This window comes from Schistocerca nitens, chromosome 4, assembly GCF_023898315.1.
Source record: "Schistocerca nitens isolate TAMUIC-IGC-003100 chromosome 4, iqSchNite1.1, whole genome shotgun sequence".
NCBI classification, from domain to species: Eukaryota; Metazoa; Arthropoda; class Insecta; order Orthoptera; family Acrididae; genus Schistocerca; species Schistocerca nitens.
Window position 1 is genome coordinate 181,091,731 of NC_064617.1, and position 16,896 is coordinate 181,108,626.

The window sequence follows — 16,896 nt, forward strand, 5'->3', positions numbered from 1 at the left end:
CATCAGTCTTGACTGGTTCCATGCGGCCCATCACGAATTGCGGTAATCTCTGTGACCGACATCCAATGGGCTTACGGCGGACAAGGGCGTACGGGATTGGTAAGGAACCGTCCTTCTCTATTTCCACCCTGGACTTTATCTGGTCGTGGATGCTGTTGATGTGTTCCAGCAACTCATCCAGCTCTTCATGCCCATGAGGCAATATGACGAAGGTATCGTCGACGTAGCGACAAAAACAACCAGCCGTGTCCAAGATGATGTGCTCGAAGTGCTCCATAAACAGGTTCGCTGAATGGTAGACAATGTTTCAACGACACGAACGGCGTCGCGACGGTGAGCCCATTAGCTCCCGTCGTAGCCGTTCTCTTTATGGAGCACAGTAAATCGCCTTTAAGACGGCTCCTTCAAAGCCAAGTTGTTTTTACCGCTACGTCGACGATACCTTCGTCATATGGCCTCATGGGCATGAAAAGCTGGATGAGTTCCTGGAACATATCAACAGCATCCACGACCAGATAAAGTCCAGGATGGAAATAGAGAAGGACGGTTCCTTACCACTCCCGTACGCCCTTGTCCGCCGTAAGCCCATTGGATGTCGGTCACAGAGATTACCGCAAGCCCAACCACATAGATCTTAATCTGCACGCCACCAGTTACCACTACCCAGCACAAAAATCATCTGGTGTGAGGACTTTGGTACATCGATCTGAAACCATCTCAGAAGCCAAATAACTGACAAGGAAACTGGGCCACTTTCGCGAAGTTTTCAAGGAAAAAGGTTACAAAGACAGACAATTTTCACAAGCATTTTCATCTAAGCCGCGAAAGCAGAAGGCCTCCGAAGAACATACGAAGAAGGTTGCATTTTTACTGCTTTGTAGCGCAATAGAAGGCAAGATTAGCCGGCTCCTGAAGACACATGAAATCGGCACATTCTTTAGGCCATCAGCAAATATCCAGCAGCTAATGAAGTCTGTGATAAACAGATGTAGGTCTCAGACACCTGGATTATACAAAATTCCGTGTGGTTGTGGGCAGCTCTATCTCGGTCAGACTGTCAGTGCTATTGAACAGCGCCGCGTAGAACACGAAAGCTGTTTCTACCTAAGCTATCCTGCAAAATCAGAAATAGCGGAACATCCACTGGAAAACCGACAACGAATAGCATTCGACGTGACTTCTGTTGTTAAACGGACCAACGATTTCGGGGATAGCGTAATAAACGAAACAGCAGAGATGAAAATATTGCACAACACTCTCAGCAAAGACGTTGGATTGCAGCCGGAACTGGGACTTGAAGCGGGAGTGGCGGTCGGACCATCGAAACATTACCATATATCGCGCGGGACTGAGCACCAGTGACGTCATTGGCGTCGCAGCTATACAGGGTGTTACAAAAAGGTACGGCCAAACTTTCAGGAAACATTTCTCACACACAAAGAAAGAAACTATGTTATGTGGACATGTGTCCGGAAACGGTTACTTTCCATGTTAGAGCTCATTTTATTACTTCTCTTCAAATCACATTAATCATGGAATGGAAACACACAGCAACAGAACGTACCAGCGTGACTTTAAACACTTTGTTACAGGAAATGTTCAAAATGTCCTCCGTTAGCGAGGATACATGCATCCACCCTCCGTCGCATGGAATCCCTGATGCGCTGATGCAGCCCTGGAGAATGGCGTATTGTATCACAGCCCTCCACAATACGGCCACCAAGAGTCTCTACATTTGGTACCGGGGTTGCGTAGACAAGAGCTTTCAAGTACCCCATAAATGAAAGTCAAGAGGGTTGAGGTCAGGAGAGCGTGGAGGCCATGGAATTGGTCCGCCTCTACCAATCCATCCGTCACCGAATCTGTTGTTGAGAAGCGTACGAACACTTCGACTGAGATGTGCAGGAGCTCCTTCGTGCATGAACCACATGTTGTGTCCCACTTGTAAAGGTACATGTTCTAGCAGCACAGGTAGAGTATGCCGTATGAAATCATGATAACATGCTCCATTAAGCGAAGGTGGAAGAACATGGGGCCCAATCAAGACATCACCAACAATGCCTGCCCAAACGTTCACAGAAAATCTGTGTTGATGACGTGATTGCACAATTGCGTGCGGATTCTCGTCAGCCCACACATGTTGATTGTGAAAATTTACAATTTGATCACGTTGGAATGAAGCCTCATCCGTAAAGAGAACATTTGCACTGAAATGTGGATTGACACATTGTTGGATGAACCATTCGCAGAAGTGTAGCAGTGGAGGCCAATCAGCTGCTGATAGTGCCTGCACACGCTGTACATGGTACGGAAACAACTGGTTCTCCCGTAGCACTCTCCATACAGTGACGTGGTCAACGTTACCTTGTACAGCAGAAACTTCTCTGACGCTGACATTAGGGTTATCGTCAACTGCACGAAGAATTGCCTCGTCCATTGCAGGTGTCCTCTTCGTTCTAGGTCTTCCCCAGTCACGACTCATAGGCTGCAATGTTCCGTGCTCCCTAAGACGCCGATCAATCGCTTCGAACGTCTTCCTGTCGGGACACCTTCGTTCTGGAAATCTGTCTCGATACAAACGTACCGCGCCACGGCTATTGCCCCAAGCTAATCCATACATCAAGTGGGCATCTGCCAACTCCGCATTTGTAAAGATTGCACTGACTGCAAAACCACGTTCGTGATGAACACTAACCTGTTGATGCTACGTACTGATGTGCTCGATGCTAGTACTGTAGAGCAATGAGTCGCATGTCAACAGAAGCACGGAAGTCAACATTACCTTCCTTCAATTGGGCCAACTGGCGGTAAATCGAGGAAGTACAGTACATACTGATGAAACTAAAATGAGCTCTAACATGGAAATTAAGCGTTTCCGGACACATGTCCACATAACATCTTTTCTTTATTTGTGTGTGAGGAATGTTTCCTGAAAGTTTGGCCGTACATTTTTGTAACACCCAGTATAAAAACGGCAGTGTCATCCACATGAGAGTCAACCACTTGACAATGGCAGAGGAGATCTCTGCCGGAGGATCGTGTGCACTTAACCATTTGAAGTGGCTTGAAATCCGAGAATATTTTATTAATGGGTATCGCCGCGAGAGCATGCATTCGTATTTGCTGCTCGTGGTGAATATTAACGACGCGGCAGGCAATATTAATAGCAAAGTCAGAGTTACAGAAGTTGGCTGTTAAGGACCTTGACAAGTTGCGCAGACTGGCCTTCTTAGCCGTAACAGGCGTAATTAGCAGCATACCCACTGCTAGGACATACTGGACACGCCCCAATTACACCTCCAAGTTACAATGGAGGCAGCCACAGCTGCGTACATGTTAAAAATCGGTAGTAGCTGAGAGAATCCCACACGAGTACAATGAGTGCGGTAAATATAGTAATGGTCGGGGTAACACGCCGATAAAATTCATATTTAAATCGTTTGGTTTGCAAATGACTAGCTATCAGTGCAGGATATCATACAAATGGTCCTGCAAAATCGTATAATGTAAAATCACGGTAAGCACAAAAACCAGAAAAAACTGTCTTTAAGCCTCAGTTTGTTAGATCAGTTACAACCTAAAATATGTTCACTTTTTACCAGTTTCAATAAAAAAAATCCACTGATGATGGCACAGAGGTGTTAAACAACAACAATAAAAGAGTGTTTGTATAAAAGGTGGAACCTTTATACAATAATTCTAATTGCGAACACACTAAAAAGTACAAGAGCTGCAAATCCAAAAGCTGAATAGGACAATGCTCGTTCGCACGTGGCACGTGTCTCTATGAACTGCCTGCGTGATGTAGGGCTACTCCCGCGGCAGCAAGATTTCCACATCTGTTCTCGATAGAACACGTGTGTGACCAATCGAAAGTCAACTTTCTCCCAGTGCCAGTACACAAAACAAAGTACGAGCTGCAAAAGTTGTAGGTCAGCTTGTCTGGGCAGAGGATATAACGGCTTTACGACATCCTTGCCAATTGAGTTTGCATCCAGGCAGATGAGAAGCAACCTCATACTGTTAATTTGACACTTTTTTTATCAGTTAAATAAGAAACCATGAAGTTTCGTTTCATACCAGCCTTCTAGGTACTTCACTGTTTTGTAACTCAGTGCATTAGAACAAATATTTACCAGATGTGCAACGAAATTTTGAAACGTATGGCAGAAGTCACCACTCATCTGTGTTTCTAATGATATCACTTTCCTTATTTCGATTGTAGATTCTGGTTCAGTTTGCCCGTGTACCTGTAGGGCTTTTCTTTTAGCAAAATGAACAAACCAGTTCCGGATACAAAAATAAAGCTGCTGAAAGAAGTGTAGGAACTTAAGCTGTAGAAACTGAGATACTTGAGGCTTAATTTCTCTTAGAGAAAAATCGTTTGAAATTATGGATGTTTGTAAACGTAATCCGTTGGAAGCCCTCTGATGCTTCAGTCAGACCGTCACGGATAACGTATACAAACACGGAATGCTAAGCTGAAAGTAAATACCCATCTCTACACAGCTTCTTTGCTACCACTGCGCTTTTGAGATATGGATTTATTATGGGACACGTCAGTATTACAGGCCTCCGTTCAGTCTTAGTTCCGTATTAGTTCCTTAAAGCACGCCATTCCCTTTGTCGTTATTTTCAGCTTTAGCTATCAGTGCTGGTATTGATACACTTGGTCCTTCGGCTTTTAGTTAACTCTTTGTACATCGGCTATCTCCTGTTTTGTCACACTTACAGCACGGGTGGTTTGAAATCAATACTGTGTCTGAAACTAGTCATTATCCAAAAATAAAAAAATATACTTCTCTACGTAACATGCCGCAGCTACAGCCATTTATTTCAATTACAAGAGACCTTGCGGACCTATTTTTCACCTGCAAGTTCGTTAACATTTTCTGTCGAGTAGCTCTGCGATTCGTCTTCTGAACCAGCCACGAACATCCCCCGTGTCGACAACGCTTTGCCCGTTCAAGCAACAATACGGTATATCTGGTTTTTTTTTGTATGTTTATTTTACAGGGGGGAACTGTTAGTTTCCTTTTTTTGTTTTGTTTATTTTGAGAACTGGTACAGAGTGGATAACATTCAAGGGATTTATGGCTGCCAAGCTTACTCTGCCGTTGTGGGTGAAATATCCAACTTCAGAGTACACCGTGACTCCTTTTGTGAGAGTATGTAGAGTGATGTGGAATGTAGTGGTCTTTTATGGAAACTAATGAAGAGTGGCACATCAAATGTTGTACGCCCTAAATCTCAAATTTGGCAGCAAAATCATAAAACGATGGACGCAGCCCCGAATCCTCCCGAAACCAGGTAGGTAAGCAGGTAACATGACCGAATCCTCCCAAACTGACACATTGTATGATGTATTATAGACATTAATATAATTATCTCTACCATGTTCCTTATCTCCTTCCCCTACCCCTCCCATGTTTTAAACAACAAAAAATATTGATCCACTTATGCACGCTTTGCGCGAGACCTTGAGTGGGACTTGGTCGCTGGTGCTGTGCCGGCTGGACTTTATCTCAACAAGATAAAAGATAAAACTTTTAAACAGAGTCACAATACACGCGCAAAATTTTTACATCGTCTACTATAACTTTGTATGCTTTCCTTTGCCTGCTTGGAGTATTCATAACGTTTAGAACTGCTACCTGCTTCAAACGGGAGGATTCGGTCCCATCGTTTTTCAGACCCTTGCGAGCTTGGGAGGATTCTGTACCATTTTTCTGACCGTAGGAGGATTCGGAGCTGCGCCCAAAACGATACAGCTCTTTTTGTATATGGAGCGGTAAGAAACAGTCCGAAAAGCTTGTAAAGGAGTTCCAGGGGAGGTTGCGAAACAATAATTAAGAAAAAAAAATTCGATACTTTGTGCCGTTTGCAATTCACTTGGCATTGAAGCCACCCACACAGGTCGTACCGCGCGCAAATTCATGCACTTGGACGCACTAAAATGTGGTAATGCGCCGACATCTGTGGGTCCGTGAGTTGCTGCTTGTTGAAATGCCCATTACCGATAAATTTTTGCCTTTTTCGGAAGTGATAAATTTAAACTAGGCGAGAAAAAGCTACGTTTGTTCGATATGAGGAAACCAAACAAAGAACAGGACACTGTCTTTGGGAGGCTCTTGAATTTACGCGTGCGACGACAAGATTGGCTAGCTTCAGTGCTAAACGTCTTGGAAAACGGCGCAGTGTATCAAATTTCTCTCTTAACAATTATTTCTCAACACCGCCTCCCTTGCTACACCCTTAAAAGCTTTCAAGACTGTTTCTGATCACGCTTTATAACTTACTTGCATCCAAAAAACTATAAAGATATTTTAGTACCACTGAATTATGTTGCGCACCTCAGCATTGCACAAAATAATGAGACGAATTAGGAAATGAATAATTTATTATGAACGTTCTGAGTGCCGCACTAATGAAGTGCTCTGCTTGTGTGGCAGTTATAGTCATATGTTATTGGACACTTTCTTTGAGTTGTTAAGGCTGTACGCCTGGTTGGTTAGGAAGGAGGTGAAGTGTGTGATGTCTGAAGATGCGTGTAATCCCGAAACGCGTAACATGTTCTAATAAAAGAGTCAATTGAACATCTCATGACTTTATTGCGACTGGACAGCATTGGTTGCCAATTATTAACATAAAACTGATCGCAGGCGTCAGACGGGGTTTTATGTCCCGTATATCATGTCTTACACAGGGTTCAGGTAAGGTCTAAAAACCTGCATGTGTTCAGGTAAGGGCTAAGAACCTGCATACCGATAAATTCCTGTTAATTAAATAAAGAAGTTGGACTTTCGTTACTTTTAAAACACAGTTGGTCGAGGCGACACTAGGTCTCGTAAAAACTTCACAGACATTGCACAGGGAACTAGGGTATAGGTAGGCTTTGCCTATTGTCAACAAGAATCAGGAATATGATCAGCAGGATTTAAATACGGAAAAGAGTACGTCTTTTACAAGTTGGCTCCTGTTAAAATAGATGGTTTCAAGGACAAATTCAAGAGTAAGAATGGATGAGTGTGAGACACTTTGATCATACTGCATTTGGGGATTTTACACTCCAATATCGACGACAAAGTTTCTGCAGCATATTTAAAATCAAATAAGTCACTTGTATGCATTGAAATTACATGGACTGGGCCGATAACTTTAGCTGAGTCACAAATCTTGCGTAACAAAGATTTTGACTATTGACAGTGGGAACTCGGGAGACAAGCACTGTTTGGCGCAAGACATGTGTGCCATCTAGTAATGAATTTTTGAAACATTTTATCCGTGACCTGGCATTTGGAACATGTCTAAAGACATGCAATATAATACCGAGAAGACAATAGCACTGAAAATGCGTTTTGTACAAAAATGGAACTCAGAACGTTTGAAATTTTTTACTCTTCAGTTCTTTATTAATTTTTAATTTCCAGTATAAGTATAGTAACTAGAATTCAAAGGGATGACCGTTACAGTATTTATGCAGAGATGAAGAGGCTTGCACAGAATACAGTAGCATGGAGAGCTGCATCAAACAAAGCTTCCGAGTGAAGACTGCAACAACCTACCGTCAAATAAAAGCTACAAAATTAAAGGTTTCTTGTAACTACCAATAATGAAACATTGTTTAAAATTCCTTAAACTGTAATTCTGTTGTATTTTTATTTGTTCTTACGAATAAAAAACTTCAGAAAAGTTTTACAATAGCTACGAGTACATTTCGCTTAAGATAAACACAACGGGAAGTTATTCAATCTATTTCTGTCTATACTTTTGTGACATAATATACCCGTATCATGACTCAAAAATAGAGAAAAGAATCTAAGAACGAAAGGGGATAGCCACATTACTTGTAGCATTCATTCATGAATTGTGTACATAATGGGTGACGTATCTTACAGAATTACCACTCTACAGTACCACCTCCATAGAATTTTTATGTAGATCTTCCTTAGTTCAATTTGAGGTCAAAAGAAATTTTAGTAATTACAGCACCATCTGTGGTTCGAAAGTTAATCCATTAACTCGCTATCGTACCCTTCCGCTGACATTGTAGTATCTGCCAGATAACAATACTTCCTTTCTTTGTCTTTGTATTCGTACATGGACCGTTCTGCATATGCTTGGCAGTGGACGCGCTTTCATGCATGCGTGTGTATATATCTCTCTCCCGTTGTGTGTGTGTGTGTGTGTGTGTGTGTGTGTGTGTGTGTGTGTGTCTGTGTGTGTGTGTGTTCGCTGTGCCTTGCTATACATGTTAAAACAAGGTGTGTTTATTTTCTTTTTTCTTTTCTGCTGTGTTGGTATTGGGACATTCGTTTACTCAGCTGTATAAGTGATGAGCAAAACACTGTACACAGCTGTAAATGCACTCACGTACCTTTTAGAATATTTTTGCCAAGCTATTGATCCCAACGAAATATAGATTCGACTTACTGTTAGAGAACAGTTAACATTTCGGTACCTTGCTACATCGCATCTGGTGCCCTCGGCTTATAGGCAGTAAATGAAATGTTGAATATACACTCCTGGAAATGGAAAAAAGAACACATTGACACCGGTGTGTCAGACCCACCATACTTGCTCCGGACACTGCGAGAGGGCTGTACAAGCAATGATCACACGCACGGCACAGCGGACACACCAGGAACCGCGGTGTTGGCCGTCGAATGGCGCTAGCTGTGCAGCATTTGTGCACCGCCGCCGTCAGTGTCAGCCAGTTTGCCGTGGCATACGGAGCTCCATCGCAGTCTTTAACCTGGTAGCGTGCCGCGACAGTGTGGACGTGAACCGTATGTGCAGTTGACGGACTTTGAGCGAGGGCGTATAGTGGGCATGCGGGAGGCCGGGTGGACGTACTGCCGAATTGCTCAACACGTGGGGCGTGAGGTCTCCACAGTACATCAATGTTGTCGCCAGTGGTCGGCGGAAGGTGCACGTGCCCGTCTACCTGGGACCGGACTGCAGCGACGCACGGATGCACGCCAAGACTGTAGGATCCTACGCAGTGCCGTAGGGGACCGCACCGCCACTTCCCAGCAAATTAGGGACACTGTTGCTCCTGGGGTATCGGCGAGGACCATTCGCAACCGTCTCCATGAAGCTGGGCTACAGTCCCGCACACCGTTAGGCGGTCTTCCGCTCACGCCCCAACATCGTGCAGCCCGCCTCCAGTGGTGTCGCGACAGGCGTGAATGGAGGGACAAATGGAGACGTGTCGTCTTCAGCGATGAGAGTCGCTTCTGCCTTGGTGCCAATGATGGTCGTATGCGTGTTTGGCGCCGTGCAGGTGAGCGCCACAATCAGGACTGCATACGACCGAGGCACACAGGGCCAACACCCGGCATCATGGTGTGGGGAGCGATCTCCTACACTGGCCGTACACCACTGGTGATCGTCGAGGGGACACTGAATAGTGCACGGTACATCCAAACCATCATCAAACTTATCGTTCTACCATTCCTAGACCGGCAAGGGAACTTGCTGTTCCAACAGGACAATGCACGTCCGCATGTATCCCGTGCCACCCAACGTGCTCTAGAAGGTGTAAGTCAACTACCCTGGCCAGCAAGATCTCCGAATCTGTCCCCCATTGAGCATGTTTGGGACTGGATGAAGCGTCGTCTCACGCGGTCTGCACGTCCAGCATGAACGCTGGTCCAACTGAGGCGCCAGGTGGAAATGGCATGGCAAGCCGTTCCACAGGATTACATCCAGCATCTCTACGATCGTCTCCATGGGAGAATAGCAGCCTGCATTGCTGCGAAAGGTGGATATACACTGTACCAGTGCCGACATTGTGCATGCTCTGTTGCCTGTGTCTATGTGCCTGTGGTTCTGTCAGTGTGATCATGTGATGTATCTGACCCCAGGAATGTGTCAATAAAGTTTCCCCTTCCTGGGACAATGAATTCACGGTGTTCTTATTTCAATTTCCAGGAGTGTATTTTCTGTCCATTTCCTAATACAGGGTGGCGCATGAAAAACCGACTTCGTGTGCTGGACCGCTCATTCTCGCCGGCCTATTATCATCTATTGTTTCGAAGCTGTTGCTTGCATTAACTTATTTGTTATTTTATGTTAAAAAATTAATACATGATAATTTGTTGTTGTATCTGCGCGTGGCAGGAAACAATGCGTGCGTAATTGTTGAGTTGTATGTACTAGGAGCCGCTTTCGTGCGCCACCCCGCTTAATAAATTGTCACGTATTCCTACACGAGGAAATATTGTGCAAAGTGTAAGATAGTACAACGAAATGTTCGAAAACCGATACCTGTTCAGATATGGATCGATCTATCCTCTCGTTCCCATCTGTCTATTACGTGGAAGTAGACATGTGGTTACCACGGATCCTGACACACACTTCGGCTCTTCTTCGCAGTGATTCAGGAAATTTTTCAAGCATACCAGGCTCCATTTGAATTGCGTCATAAGCTCTTGTAGCGTCTGTACATTGTAGATAGGTTAGGCATACACCAATGCCATTACATGTCCTAAATGTCCGGGTATCCAGAAATCCAACGGATTCGGGACCGGTGAACGGAGAGGCATATACCTGGACCTCCTCGACCAATTAAACGTTGGGGTGACGTACTGTGACACGAACCGTATAAAACGGTGTGGTGCCCCGTCGAGCAAGGACCACACTCTTTTTGCAAGAGCTATGCTCTCAAATAGCGCTGGCAATTCATCGCATAAGAAATCAATCATACACGACACCTGTTAATCTGTTTGGTGAAGTGCATGGCCCTATGGGTCTCTCACCGACGATTACTGCACGTACGTTATTACAGATACCTCACCTCTATGATTGCTCGAGGATTTGCATCTACACACACGTCCATACTGTGTTATTTTATTATGACGTATGTTGTGAATCGAACCTCATCTGTAAATAAAAAAGAAATTACTCGACACAAGTCAAACGGCCCATGTCTCGACAGATACCGGTTTCCCGACACATAGTTATTTGAATTTTTCTTCTGTCGGGCAGTGTGACACTTTTATCGAACACCCTGTATCATCAGTGATAGTTCTTCGAACGTATTACGAAATTAAATTAATGATCACGGGGAAGCATACTGAGTACATATAGGAGGACAGCATGTTTTTCGACCTTTGTCGTTAGACCGCGTTTATCTTTCCGTTTCTGGAGGGTCCTCGTGGATATATTACACTTCAATTCCAAATTACGACACACAACGTCATTATTGAAGTGTGAGTAATTTTCGCTGTTCCTGAAACACATTTAGTATCAAGTACAGTTTTTTAAAAAATTAAGTATTTTCATGTAAACCTAAGTTCCACAAAGAGAATGTTATCGCAATTAAGGGAAATTTTATTTCCGGAAGATGGCGTAGTCTCCCACACTTCTCACATCCATCTGGCTGTTGGGCGGGAAACCTTGTAGTTCGTTATTGATATGCTATAGTGCTGTAAAGTTGTATCTATGCTGTTAAATACGAGGGCAGTTCAATAAGTAATGCAACACATTTTTTTTCTCGGCCAATTTTGGTTGAAAAAACCGGAAATTTCTTGTGGAATATTTTCAAACATTCCCGCTTCGTCTCGTATAGTTTCATTGACTTCCGACAGGTGGCAGCGCTGTACGGAGCTGTTAAAATGGCGTCTGTAACGGATGTGCGTTGCAAACAACGGGCAGTGATCGAGTTTCTTTTGGCGGAAAACCAGGGCATCTCAGATATTCATAGGCGCTTGCAGAATGTTTACGGTGATCTGGCAGTGGACAAAAGCACGGTGAGTCGTTGGGCAAAGCGTGTGTCATCATCGCCGCAAGGTCAAGCAAGACTGTCTGATCTCCCGCGTGCGGGCCGGCCATGCACAGCTGTGACTCCTGCAATGGCGGAGCGTGCGAACACACTCGTTCGAGATGATCGACGGATTACCATCAAACAACTCAGTGCTCAACTTGACATCTCTGTTGGTAGTGCTGTCACAATTGTTCACCAGGTGGGATATTCAAAGGTTTGTTCCCGCTGGGTCCCTCGTTGTCTAACCGAACACCATAAAGAGCAAAGGAGAACCATCTGTGCGGAATTGCTTGCTCGTCATGTGGCTGAGGGTGACAATTTCTTGTCAAAGATTGTTACAGGCGATGAAACATGGGTTCATCACTTCGAACCTGAAACAAAACTGCAATCAATGGAGTGGCGCCACACCCACTCCCCTACCAAGAAAAAGTTTAAAGCCATACCCTCAGCCGGTAAAGTCATGGTTACAGTCTTCTGGGACGCTGAAGGGGTTATTCTGTTCGATGTCCTTCCCCATGGTCAAACGATCAACTCTGAAGTGTATTGTGCTACTCTTCAGAAATTGAAGAAACGACTTCAGCGTGTTCGTAGGCACAAAAATCTGAACGAACTTCTCCTTCTTCATGACAATGCAAGACCTCACACAAGTCTTCGCACCCGAGAGGAGCTCACAAAACTTCAGTGGACTGTTCTTCCTCATGCACCCTACAGCCCCGATCTCGCACCGTCGGATTTCCATATGTTTGGCCCAATGAAGGACGCAATCCGTGGGACGCACTACGCGGATGATGAAGAAGTTATTGATGCAGTACGACGTTGGCTCCGACATCGACCAGTGGAATGGTACGGTGCAGGCATACAGGCCCTCATTTCAAGGTGGCGTAAGGCCGTAGCATTGAATGGAGATTACGTTGAAAAATAGTGTTGTGTAGCTAAAAGATTGCGGAATAACCTGGTGTATTTCAATGCTGAATAAAACAACCCCTGTTTCAGAAAAAAAATGTGTTGCATTACTTATTGAACTGCCCTCGTACAAATTTTCACTTTCTTAGAAGTGGTTTTCGCAGTGTTTTAATTACCCAACCATATTTTGATACGATTGTGGTAGCTACATAATTGTTATGCAAAGACAGAGCATTAACGGTTTCGCGAAAATGCCTACGACCATCCTTCGGTATAGGGGTTGGTGATCCAGAAAAAAGGTGGTCACCACGCAGGTATGTCGTATATTCAGTACGCCATAACGAGATGTATGGAAACGCCAAAGCTGTGTCGAAATCCGTCAACCATGATAAACATTCTTCGATAACACGCGGCGATTTGAAACTAGTTGGCATGCAATTGGGTCACTAATTCGGCTACACAAAAATACAGTTGAGCCGTGTTGCGGCTCACGTTGGTGCAGTTGGTAGGTAGGCATCATGTAATAGGGATAGTGGCGTCTCGTTTTCCTCTTGTGTTTACTGGCGTCACTACGTTTGCTAGCGTTGTGTGTCTGCGAGTGGCAGCAGCAGCAGTTATCGATATATAGTACCGTGGTACTATCTTAGGAAGGACATCAAGTGTTTGCCGGTCGGAGTGTGTCAAGCAGTTCGGTTGGGACGGAGCAGCAGTGGGGTGCGGCAGCACAAGAACGTGCCGGGACCGCTGGCGGCACGCAGGCACTGCCGGATCGAGGGGCTGTAGTTGCGAGGGCCACAACCTCGTTGTCCACCGGACCCAGGACGTTTCAGTTGAGTTAACACTAACCCAGTAGTGAAACCTCCACTAGTTTGAGATCACGCTGTTTGTTCGCGCGTTGCTACTCGCAGGGTCGCTGAGACGGAGAGCAATGGGTGTTTGGAGTTGACGAAATTAGTTAGCCATCCTCCATTTCTTATTATTAATCATTGAGTTCCTTGTGTTTATTGGTGAAGTTTAACCAGCCGTATTTTTTTGCCTAGTGGCCGCTAGCGCCCCAGTTACCTGCCCTGGAGGTAAGTGTATTTTCGCGGAGTGTACGAGTAACTTTCCTCGCCTTGCCGCTGCTGTCTGATAAGGCGTGTAGTTCGACAACCTCCTTGATTGTGGTCCGAATACGTTGTTTCTTTGGGACTACTTTGGTCGTAGTGTTTCTGTCTGCTTCTGGATATTCTAAACACCGGATTCTGAAGACTCAGTATTGTCCGCCGGTTCCGCCTTGCCTGGATTATTCCATCATTGTTTTGGTTAGCAGACGTTAGGTAGATTTTGCGAGAGTGTTGGTCTGCGTTTAAACTGTCACTAGTCTCAGTTGCCATCCGGTTAAGTGGATACAACTCTTGGCAGCCTGTCTCATTCGTTACGAAGTTGAGCGACTTTCCCAGGACGGTCCTCGGAGCACTGTCTAAGGCCCACTTCTCTCTTGGTGTGATCAGATTGTGACGATTGTTTTCTTTTTTAAAATATTTTAATTTTGAGTTATTACTATAGGGGCCTTCAGTCAGCAAGTAATTTGGATTTCTTGTCAATAAGGCCTTCAGCCGTGAATGCAATTTGTCTTAAGAACTTTTAATTAGATATTGTCTCTTAATAGTGAAATTTTGATGATTGTGTTTTTTAAAAAAATATTTTAATATCTTTTGGAAAGGTTAACTGTTCTTAAGAATTTACTATCCAGGCCTTCAGCCATCAAATTGTTTTTTTGAGTTATTACTATTGGGGCCTTCAGCCGACAAATAGTTTGAATTTCTGGTCAATAAGGCCTTCGACCGTGAGTACAATTTGTTTTAAGAATTTTATTAGACATTGTGTCTTAACAATCAAATTTGATAATTGTTCCTTATTGTCAACCTTATTGCAATTGGTTCCAAATAAAGTGTACGTGATTTACAAAAAAGAAAGTGAGCAACCAACGGTAACTGAGTAAGGCCCCGTCCACACCGAATCATGCCTTTCCCTAGTCCCATGTTTCGACAGTATTTCATTTGTGAGTGGGACAGCCGGGACAAAGATAAGCATTGGGAGGTAACTAATAGGCTCGAAAGAAAAGCTCTCCAGTACATTTCATAGAAAATAATATATGAACTAATTTTCAGCCAAGCACTATTACCTCCTCTCCACAACTTGGGCTGCAACAAATATCGAAATTATACAACCAATGTTGAAATAATTTTTCAGAGTTTCACGTAATTATGTGAAACATGATTTTTACTCTCACGTATTTTTAATTTTTTTTTCTCCTGCGAACCATGGCAATGACAGTGAAGAACAAGAACTGTTCCACCACCAAGCAGGTGGGAAGAGATACGAGAAAGGCGGAACGAAAACATGATCGCTGGCTGCTGTTTTATGCTACAGAGAGATGGCGCTAGTGAAGTGAGACAGTCAAGGAAGAGAAGTTCTCCCGCACTTCAGAAAGAACTTGAGGCAAGCAAATAAGCGAACGGTAACTAAACAGTCATATATGTGTTGTGTTTTTATAATAATCATTAGCATTTTTAAGAGAAAGTACACGACTGGCTTCTGTAACGAAGTGTGTAGTAATATATTCAAAGCCACAAAATAAATAATGTATATTTAATACAAATAAAAATATTCCGTGTTAAAAGAAAAACGTGATTTCAGCTACTACCTCAGACGCCATTTGCACCGAAATCTGACCTCATACAGAAAAACAAAAATCAGCTTTGAAATCAGACTGATAAATGCTTTAAATATCATCTTAAAGTCATAAAACATCTTTCCAGATTTTTAAAACGTAGCATAGTGTTACTGGCGTAGGCATCAATCGCAACGGCCTCACTAAATATCTTTAAATATCTTACTGCCGTTACCTACGACAAAGGTAAATTTTGCTTTCGTCGGCGAATAAAATTCGGGTAAAAATGGCACTTGACCGTACAGCTAAATGAATCCACAATAAGAACAACTACTGCTTAACTAAACTAAACGAAAGACCAGTTATGGACTAGGCCTTAGGTCTGATCAGTCCGGCCGCCTGCTGCCTACAATGCATGTCATCAGCAATCTTCCCCCCTTTGTATTAGAAACACGTAAAGCACTGTATGTGTCGTTGCTTCCAAGCCGCAGGTAACACTTCATGTATTTTAATGTGTTGCAGGTCGGAGTCATACCTTATATGAAGCCCGCACAAAAATTCTGTAGAACTAACTGATATGTATTGTCTTGTTATCTGCTTAACTGGGATCCTGGATATACTGTGGAAAATTCGAGATAACGTTGAGATGCCTTGGCCTCCAGAAGCATCAATGGCTGCAGTGCAGTGCTGCAAATCTGTGCCCCACTCGCTAACGCAAAGGAAACCACGTGACGTGGCTCTAGCTTTTTCATATCTTGTGTGAAACAGTAAGTGATGACTTTGGTACTCATCATTTTCATGAACGCCCTTATGGTAATAAGAACAAGGATAATAATAAGAATGATAAAGATAAAGAGAAGGGCGATTAACACTTAGAATCGCGTCGAGAGTACGGTAATCTGAGACAGGCTCAAATGGCGAGAACTGGACAAGGATAGGGGGAAAAATCGGCCCTGTCGTTTCCAGAGGGAACATCCCGACATTCGACTTAAGTGACTTATGGAAACAACTAAATATCGTGTCACTATAGGCTAACTTCTATTTAGAAGCTGCTGCTTCCGGATGCAAGCTTTGTGTCTTAACCACTGCGCTAGCTGAGTTGGTATAAGAAGCAGAAAAAGAATGGTTCGTGATAGCCGATATGAAAAGTTCAAACAAATCAGTTAACAAATTAAGTCGAGTGTGTTCGAAAACACTTTGCATTCAGAAACATTGTTCTTCTGTATGTAGTTGTGAACAGCACGAGAGAGGTACAGTCTGTTGCCGTGAGCTGAAAAGTAGCACAGGTTCAAAGAGGTATGCGTTTTCATGACGACGGAGTTCACTCAGTAAATGTCGGAAGCCTTATGATGAATTTATGCTTCGAAACTAACGCTATCCAGTAATTAAACACCTTACTTTTAAAGTATGCGAAATAATTCGTAACGGAACTTTTCATTTAATCTACTACTTCAGTACGAGACAAGTAGTTGCAATATTGCGTCCAGATTAAAATAGCCTACAGTAGGGAGAGGTTGTCATGAGAATAATTGACCATTACGAGATCAGCTGCATCGGTATGAGCAAA